General features: G+C 40.4%; 1 pseudogene; it reads right to left on the bottom strand.

Annotated features, from left to right (window-relative positions):
• Nucleotides 1–3,946: 3,946 nt before the first annotated feature.
• LOC122422392 lies at nt 3,947–5,019 on the bottom strand (annotated as a pseudogene).
• Between the last annotated feature and the right edge of the window lie 4,113 nt (nt 5,020–9,132).

Below are 9,132 nucleotides of genomic sequence, written 5' to 3'. Positions count from 1 at the left end.
TACCACCCTTTGAAGAAGATAATGTTTGAAATATAGATAGATAGAAACAACAATAGAAACTTCCTTATTTTTATTTTGTTCCTGCTCACCTGGAAAGCATCAAAGACCCTGCATTTTCCGTGGCTCAGTCATTCTATCGTGTCCAGCTCTTTGAGATCCCAGGGACTGCGGCATGCCAGGATTCCCTGTCCTTCACTCTCTTTGCTCAAACTCATGTTCACTGAGTCAATGATGCCATCCAACCATCTCATCCTCTGTCACCCCCTTCTCCTCTTGCCCTCATTCTTTCTCAGCATCAGAATCTTTTCCAATGAGTCAGCTCTTCACATCAGGTGGCCAAATTATTAGAGTTTTAGCTTCAGCATCAGTACTTCCAATTACTATTCAGGGTTGAGTTCCTTTAGCATTAACTGGTTTAATCTCCTTACAGTCCAAGGGACTCTCAAGAGTCTTCTCCAACACCACAGTTCAAAAGCATCAATTGTTGGGCACTCAGCCTTCTTTATAGTCCAACTCTCACATCCATACATGACTACATGATCATAGCTTTGACTATGTGGACCTTTGTTGTCAAAGTGATGTCTCTGCTTTTTAATACACTGTCTAGGTTTGTCGTAGGTTTTCTTTCAAGAAACAAGCATCTTTTAATTTCATGGCTACAGTCACCATCTGCAGTGATTTTAGAGCCCAAGAAAATAAAGCCTGTAGTTAGCAGAGACAAACAATGGAAATTTGCAAGTTAAGTTCCTAAGAGCATTTATTAAGGCAAGTGTGAAAGGGAAACTTTATTTTGATCCTAGAAAACCTGGCCTAGTTTTGTCAGTGGGAATGTTTCCATTTAATTCAGGAACATATAATAGTCTATGTCAACCTACAATAAAGGACAGAAATCGTATGGACCTAACAAAAGCAGAAGATACTAAGAAGAGGTGGCGAGAATACATAGAACTATACAAAAAAGATATTAATGACCCAGATAACCACAAGTCAATCCTAAAGGAAATCAGTCCTGAATATTCATTGGAAGGACTGATGCTGAGGCTGAAACTCCAATACTTTGGTCACCTGATATGAAGAACTGACTCATTGGAAAAGACTCTGATGCTAGGAAAGATTGAAGGTGGGAGGAGAAGGGGATGGGGAAGAGATAGTTCGATGGCATCACTGACTCGATGGACATGCATTTGAGTAAGCTCCAGGAGTTGGTGATAGACAGGGAGGCCTGGCGTGCTGCAGTCCATGGGGTCATAAAGAGTCAGACACGACTGAGCAACTGAACTGTACTGAACCATGATGGTGTGATCGTTCACCTAGGGTCAGGCATTTTGGTGTGCTAAGTCAAATGGGCTTTAGGAAGCATCCCTACAAACAAAGCTAGTGGAGGTGATGGAATTCCAGCTGAGCTATTTCAAATCCTAAAATATGATGCTGTGAAAGTGCTGGATTCAATGTGACAGCAAATTTGGGTAACTCAGTAGTAATTGCAGGGCTCTAAAAGATCAATTTTTACTCCAATCCCAAGGAAAGGCAGTGCCAAAGAATGTTCAGACTACCACACAACCGCACTCATTTCACATGCAAGCAAAGTAATGCTCAAAAATTTTCCAAGCTAGGCTTCAACAATACGTGAACTGAGAACTTCCAGATATTCAAGCTGGATTTAGAAAAGGCCAGAGATAAAATTGCCAAAATCAGTTGGATCATAGAAAAAACAAGAAAGCTCCAGAAGAACATGCTTCTGCTTCATTGAATATGCCAAAGCCTTTGACTGTGTGAATCACAACAAACTGTGAAAAATCCTTAAAGAGATGGGAATATCAAACCACCTCACCTGCCTCCTGAGAAATCTGTGTGCAGGTCAAAAAGCAACAGTTAGAACTGGGCATGGAACAATGGACTGGTTCAAAATTGGGAAAAGAGTATGTCAAGGCTGTATATTGTCACCTTTCTTATTTAACTTATACAGAGTGCATCATGTGAAATGCCGGGCTGAATGAAGCACAAGCTGCACTCAAGATTGCTGGGAGAAATATCAATAACCTCTGATATGGAAATGGCACCACCCTTATGGCAGAAAGCAAAGAGGAACTAAAGAGCCTTTTGATGAATGTGAAAGAGGAGAATGAAAAAGCTTGCTTAAAACTCAACATTCAAAAAATTAAGATCATGGCATCCAGTCCCATCACTTTATGGCAGATAGATGGGGAAACAATGGAAACAGTGACAGACTTAAGTTTTGGGGGCTCAAAACTCACTGCAGATGCTGACCAAAGCCATGAAATTAAAAGATGCTTGCTCCATGGAAGAAAAGCTATGACAAACTAGACAACATTGTTAAAAAGCTGAGATATCACTTTGCTGACAAAGATCCATATAGTTAAAGGTATGGTTTTTCCAGTAGTCATGTATGGATGTGGAACTATAAAGAGTTGACTATAAAGAAGTCAACTTGAGCACCAAAGAATTGATGCTTTTGAACTGTGGTGTTGGAGAAGACTCTTGAGAGTCCCTTGGACTGCAAGGAGATCCAACCAGTCCATCCTAAAGGAGATCAGTCCTGGGTGTTCATTGGAGGGACTGATGTTGAAGCTGAAACTCCAATACTTTGGCCACCTGATGCCGAGAGCTGACTCATTTAAAAAGACCCTGATGCTGGGAAAGATTGAGGGCAGGAGGAGAAGTGGGTAACAGAGGATGAGATGGTTGGATGGCATCACCAACTGAATCGACATGAGTTTGAGCAAGCTCTGGGAGATGGTGAAGGACAGGGAGGACTGACATGCTGCATTCAATGGGGTTGCAAAGTCAGCCATGACAGAGTGACTGAACAACAACAATATTTTATTATCAATAAACACTCATCTTGATAAGTTGATCACTATTGTGACTTTTAACTTCTATTCCTAAACACTGTCAATCACATTATCAAGTCATATGTTCAATTTTGATTTTGCTGGTAAGCACAAGTTATATTTCTAACTGCATATTTTTTGCCATCAAAAATTTAGTTTCTGTCTATCTTGGCTATTTGGGCTGCAGACTATATGCCTAGACAGGGCTACAAAGGCACATTTTTTTTTTTTTTTTTGTACTGTTGATCACCTTTGACCACATATATACCATTTCTTAAATTTCTTTTAGCTACTTGAGATACTAAATATTTCACATAAAGAATGATCATATATCCCAGCAATGAATTCCCAAAAGTCATTCCTACTGCTCAATAATTTTAAGTAAACTGCAATAGAAATTTTATATGAATATTTGAATTATTAACTACAGATAACACATCACTTTTTTTTTTTTTTTAAATAAGGGAAACTAACCTAACATTAATTGAGCACTTCCTTGTATGTCTGGCTTCAGCAAGGAGTTTTCATTGAGATTATTCCATTTCATCCCCATACTAACTTGATGAGGTAGGTATCATCCTCATTTTTGTCAGAAGAGGACTATGAAGCTCAGAAAGGTTACAGAGTTTGTCCAATTACACACTTAGTAACAGAGAGATCAGGGGCTGAGTCTCAGACTCAAGAGGCCTCCGCTGTCTCCCTCAAGAGACCCAAGAGACTCTCTTGCATCTCTCAGGAGGGATGAGGGGAGCCAAAGCTGCTGCAGCCCTTGTTCCTTTTCCTACATGAGAACCACAGTGTTACCAAGAGGAGGATCCTGTCCTTTCCCACAGATCCCTCTCCACCTGGGAGGATGCAGCCTGTTGAAAACTGCAGGGACAAGCCCTCCAGCAGTAAGGCTGCATGCTTTGGGGAGGCTATGCCTTGATCACAGCCGCAGTAGGAGGGAGCTACGTGGAGTGGAGCAAACTGGGACAATGGCTGGACTGGGCGGGCTAAACAGGCCCCTTCTGCGTGGAACAGATATGAGAACATAACGTTTGGAGCAGGCAGCGGTCACGGGCACAGTCATCACCATTCTCCATCTGCTCATTTTACTGGTGTTTGTGATCCAACAGGGATTCAAAATTGGGAGAGCAGATAAGTTTGCACTCTGCATATCCCAAGACTGTCATCTCACTCATTCTACTGTCTCCAAAGCCCATGGCCACCAGATCCTGCAGGAAAGAGCAGACTGTCCCCATCATCACATGCAGAGTGACTTTGCCCAGGAGGTACTGCCCCTGCCCTGACGTGTGGATGAGTGACATCACTGACACTCCGTCAGGTCAGCCAGGGTACAAGCGTTCTCTGGCACCCTGGCTTCCTGCTTTATCCTGCTTTATAACCACCATCTGTCCATCCCTATTCGCCACCTTTGTCTTGAAGTCCTGAAGAGGCAGCTGGCTGGGGAGCCAGTCTGGCAGCTGCAGGGACAGCAACTCTTCCTCCTGCATGAGGCTTAGCTTCCTGAGCAGCCCTGAGGCAGATCCATCCTTTGGGAGGCCAGAGATCTTCCTGGCTACTCTAGAGGAGGCTTCATCTTGGTCTCCTTCTCATCTCATGGCTTCTCTTTCATTTTCCCAGGAGGCACGACACCTCCAAGTCCTCTTCCTTGGGGCCAGCCAGCCAAGTTTTAACATCTGGTTCTCCGTTCTCTTCCTTAAAAAGCCAGTCTAAGTGGGTCAGCCACCATGGGCTTCCCTGGTGAATCTGTCTGCAATGCAGCTTTGATCCCTGGGTGGGAAGATCCCCTGGAGAAGAAAATGGCAACCCACTCCAGTGTTCTTGCCTGGAAAATTTCAAAGACAGAGGAACCTGGTGGGCTACAGTCCCTTGGGTTGCAAAGAGCTGGACACAACTTAGTGATTAAACCACCACCACATGCGCCAGCGGCATCTGCACAGGCATATACTGAGTGACATTACTCAGCCTAAGGTCATCGATAAAAGCATACTTCTGCCTGCACAGGATTGGTTTCATTTCTTCATCTGTCTCCCTATTACTTTTTGTTCTTCTTGTTGTCAGAGGGCCCCATGCCCAACACATCCACTGCCATATCCCAGCTCCCCTTTAACTTCATCATTTTGGCTGTTCCCTGCTCAAAGTTGGAGTGGGACTGAGTCATTTCTGGGGACTCCCAGTTCCATCCATGGCCCTCTTCCTGTTGATCATTCACACTTTTTCAACACAGAGCACCGAGCTGGACTCCCTGTGCTCCCCACTAGTTATCTATTTTACACACAGTAGTATATATATGCCAGTGATACTCTCTCAATTCATCCCACCCTCCTCTTTTCCCCTCCATGTCCACACATCCATTCTCTACATCTGTGTCTCTATTCCTGCCCTGTAAATAAGTTCATCTGTACCATTTTTCTAGACTTCACACATATGTGTTAATATACAATATTTGTTTTTTTCTCTTTCTGACTTTCTTCACTTTTCAAACTCTAGGTCCAAGCAAGATTGTAATCGCTGGTTACACAATTTTATGATAGCAGTAGGTAATTGCACTGAATCCATTATAGCAGCATATGATATATTTCCAAATAATATATTTTATAAGTAAAAATCTCTCAACTTTAATAATTATATTGATAAGTAATAAGCAAGCAATAAGGATTATAGAAGTAAAATCATAAAATATTTATTTAAAAAGCAACACACAACGCCTATATGCTTAAAACAATAAGCCCTTTTAGGCTCACATGTGTATGGGTTGGCTAGGGGATCACCTAGTCTCTAAGGGCCCAGAGATACCCACTTGCACATCTGTATTTAGCAGCAGGCAACTAGGTGGTTCTGTTTGTCCTGGCTGGACTGTAAATTATTATTATTTTTTTTTAATTGTCTAGCAGGTTGGCTCATATTTACTTGTTCTCAGAGTAGAGTTAGAGAAACAAAAGTGAGAACACAGGCATTCAGGGACTTTTGATGTTTTGTTTGGAAATGGAATACTGGAACTTCTTTCATACTCTACTGACCACAGAAAATCACAAAGCCAGCCCACATTTAAAGGTTCATGAAATAAGGTCCAACTCTTCTAAAGTTATGATGCCATGTTATATATTATCAAAGGAATAGTCACAAGGAGTAAACAGGATCTGGGACATTTTTATAAAAATCAAATTTTTTTTCATTGATTTTGGTATATTTTCACATGTGCTCATCTTTGAAGGTAAAAAGTAAACTTGTCTCTGACAATCTTAATAATTTTATGTCTGTGTGTCTTTTATTTCTATCCTATTTTAAAAATTTTCTTTATATAGTTTTTGGGGATATTTTATTAATAGTTTAGTAATAGTCAAGTTTGATGCTTATCTACTTGAAATCTTAGTCTGTCAGTCATGTCCAACTCTTTGTGACCCAATGGACTGCAGCCTGCCAGGCTCATCTGTCCATGGAATTCTCCAGGCAACAATACTGATTGGGTAGTCATTCTCTTTTCCAGGGGTCTTCCCGATCCAGGGATTGAACCTAGCTCTCCCATGTTGCATTCAGATTCTTTATTGTCTGAGTCATTAGGGTCTACTTAATTGGCTGTTATTATTCTTTTCCTACACATTAGCATATTTATATTCCTATATAATAATAATTTAGCTTCATCTCATAAGTTTTGAGAAGTTAAAATTTTTGTATATTTAAGCATAAAGATTTTCTAATTTCATGTATGGGTTCTTTCTTTTTTGGTGTAAATTATTTATTAGTGTGCTTTAAATTTTTAAAAATATATTTGAAATATCTTAACTTTTAGATATATTTTCTAGCATAATAGCATTGTGTTCAGAGAAGGTAAACTGAATCTTAATATAGATGATTCTCACTGCAGTCCATGGAGTCAGAAAGAGTAGGACACAGCTGGGCCACTGAACAACAGCAAATGTACTATAGAAGAAAGTCAAACAGGCACAAAATAATACATACCTATGATTCCATTCACGTATAAAGTTCAAAACAAGCCAAACTATTGCTAATCCTTTGAGAGTATATAGTGACTAGGTGAAGGCATAATGGATATTTTGACAATGCTGCTATTTTACTTCTTGATCAAGATTCTACTTGCAATTGGTACTTTGTGAAAATTCATTAAGCTGCTTATACTTGTGATTTATGCACATTCTAATACATTTGTTATACTTCAATTAGAAGTTGTAAATCTCAATGATCTTGATTATAGCAGATTAGATAGAACTGAAGAGAGGATTAGTATAATAAATATGAATTTAAGGAATTATGAATTTACAGCATAGAGAAAAGAGATAAAATTATGAATAAGAGTTTACAATATATGTAGAAGAAAATGAGAATGCTATAATTATACATTCATCTTTCTAATGTACCTTTGCCACTCCTCTCATCAGAGCAAAGGGTCTAGGCCCTCAAGGCTTGAATATGGTATGGCCCTGGGACACTCTTTGACCAATAGAATGTGGCAAAAATCATACTGTTTTTATCTTCAAGTCTACTATTGGAAAACCTTGCAATCAAGTAGCCCCTAAACTGCAAGGAGCTGCTTGGTCAACGTGTCACACTTCCACAGACTTAGTAAGGAGACAATCAAACCAAATGGCTTTAGACAGTTCATAATGTTTAGTAGAGCAGGCAGCTTGAACTTCCTTCTTTCATTATTTCTCCTACCTTCCAAGTCCCATTGGGTGATTTAACATGGGCCCAGGGGAATTTTAAACACACAGCTAATCTGTGTCCAGCTTTGGAACCCCAAGGATAGGAAACACCCAATCTCATAAAGTGATGCTAAAAAACTTGCCTAAAGTTTGCTTCAGAGGAGACACTGTATGTATTACTTTGGAATGTAAAGAAGTCTTCCCTAATAACAAAGTACTAAGTTGTTATAACTCCTTTTACAAATATTCTTAAATTGTCCCTAAATGCTTAGCCATGTAGAAACATAAGAGATTCATGGGGAATCATCTTTAAACAGCAACTTCTGAATGCATCTACAATCATTTAAAAACAGACTAGTCTAGCATCTAGAGGATGAAAAGGTATGTGGAAAATCAGGATCCATTCCATCTAAGGACTGTTATAAACAACTGGAAGAAATTCTCAGTTGAAGTAAGCTCAAATTGCTGACTCACATATTGTGAGTAAATAATAAACTAAGTTTGGAGGTGTTTGTTCTAATGGTGGTGATCTATTGTTATATCTACATAACATTAGATAATTGAAACAAAGTTATTAAGAATCATGAAAGAAAATATCTCAAAGCATAGCTGGCTACTTCAAAGAATAAGAAAGAAAGAGTCCGACACTTGCGATCCCATGAACTATAGCCTGAATTTCAGCCAGCCAGGCTCCTCTGTCCATGGGACTCTCCAAGCAAGAATACTGGAGTGGGTTGCCATTTCCTTCTCGAGGGCAACTTTCCCGACCTAGGAATTGAATGCAGGTCTCAGTATGTCAAGGCTGTATATTGTCACCCTGCTTATTTAACTTATATGCAGAGTACATCATGAGAAACGCTGGTCTGGAAGAAGCACAAGCTGGAATCAAGATTGCCAGGAGAAATATCAATAACTTCAGATATGCAGATGACACCACCCTTATGGCAGAAAGTGAAGAGGAACTAAAAAGCCTCTTGATGAAAGTGAAAGAGGAGAGTGAAAAAGTTGGCTTAAAGCTTAACATTGAGAAAGCTAAGATCATGGCATCTGGTCCCATCACCCCATGGGAAATAGATGGGGAGACAGTGGAAACAGTGTCAGATTTTATTTTTTTGAGCTCCAAAATCACTGCATATGGTGACTGCAGCTGTGAAATTAAAAGACATTCCTTGGAATGAAAGTTATGACCAACCTAGATAGCATATTAAAAAGCAGAGACATTACTTTGCCAACAAAGGTCCATCTGGTCAAGGCTATGGTTTTTCCAGTGGTCATGTATGGATGTGGGAGTTGGACTGTGAAGAAAGCTGAGCGCCGAAGAATTGATGCTTTTGAACTGTGGTGTTGGAGAAGACTCTTGAGAGTCCCTTGGACTGCAAGGAGATCCAGCCAGTCCAACCTAAAGGAGATCAGTCCTGGGTGTTCATTGGAAGGACTGATGCTGAAGCTGAAACTCCAATACTTTGGCCACCTCATGCGAAGAGTTGACTCATTGGAAAAGACCCTGATGCTGGGAGGGATTGGAGGCAGGAGGAGAAGGGGACGACAGAGGATGAGATGGTTGGACGGCATCACCGACTTGATGGGCATGAGTTTGAGTAAACTCCAGGAGT

Source organism: Cervus canadensis, chromosome 19, assembly GCF_019320065.1.
Source record: "Cervus canadensis isolate Bull #8, Minnesota chromosome 19, ASM1932006v1, whole genome shotgun sequence".
In the NCBI taxonomy this organism is placed as follows: Eukaryota; Metazoa; Chordata; class Mammalia; order Artiodactyla; family Cervidae; genus Cervus; species Cervus canadensis.
This window is presented reverse-complemented; position numbering and strand designations above follow the sequence as displayed.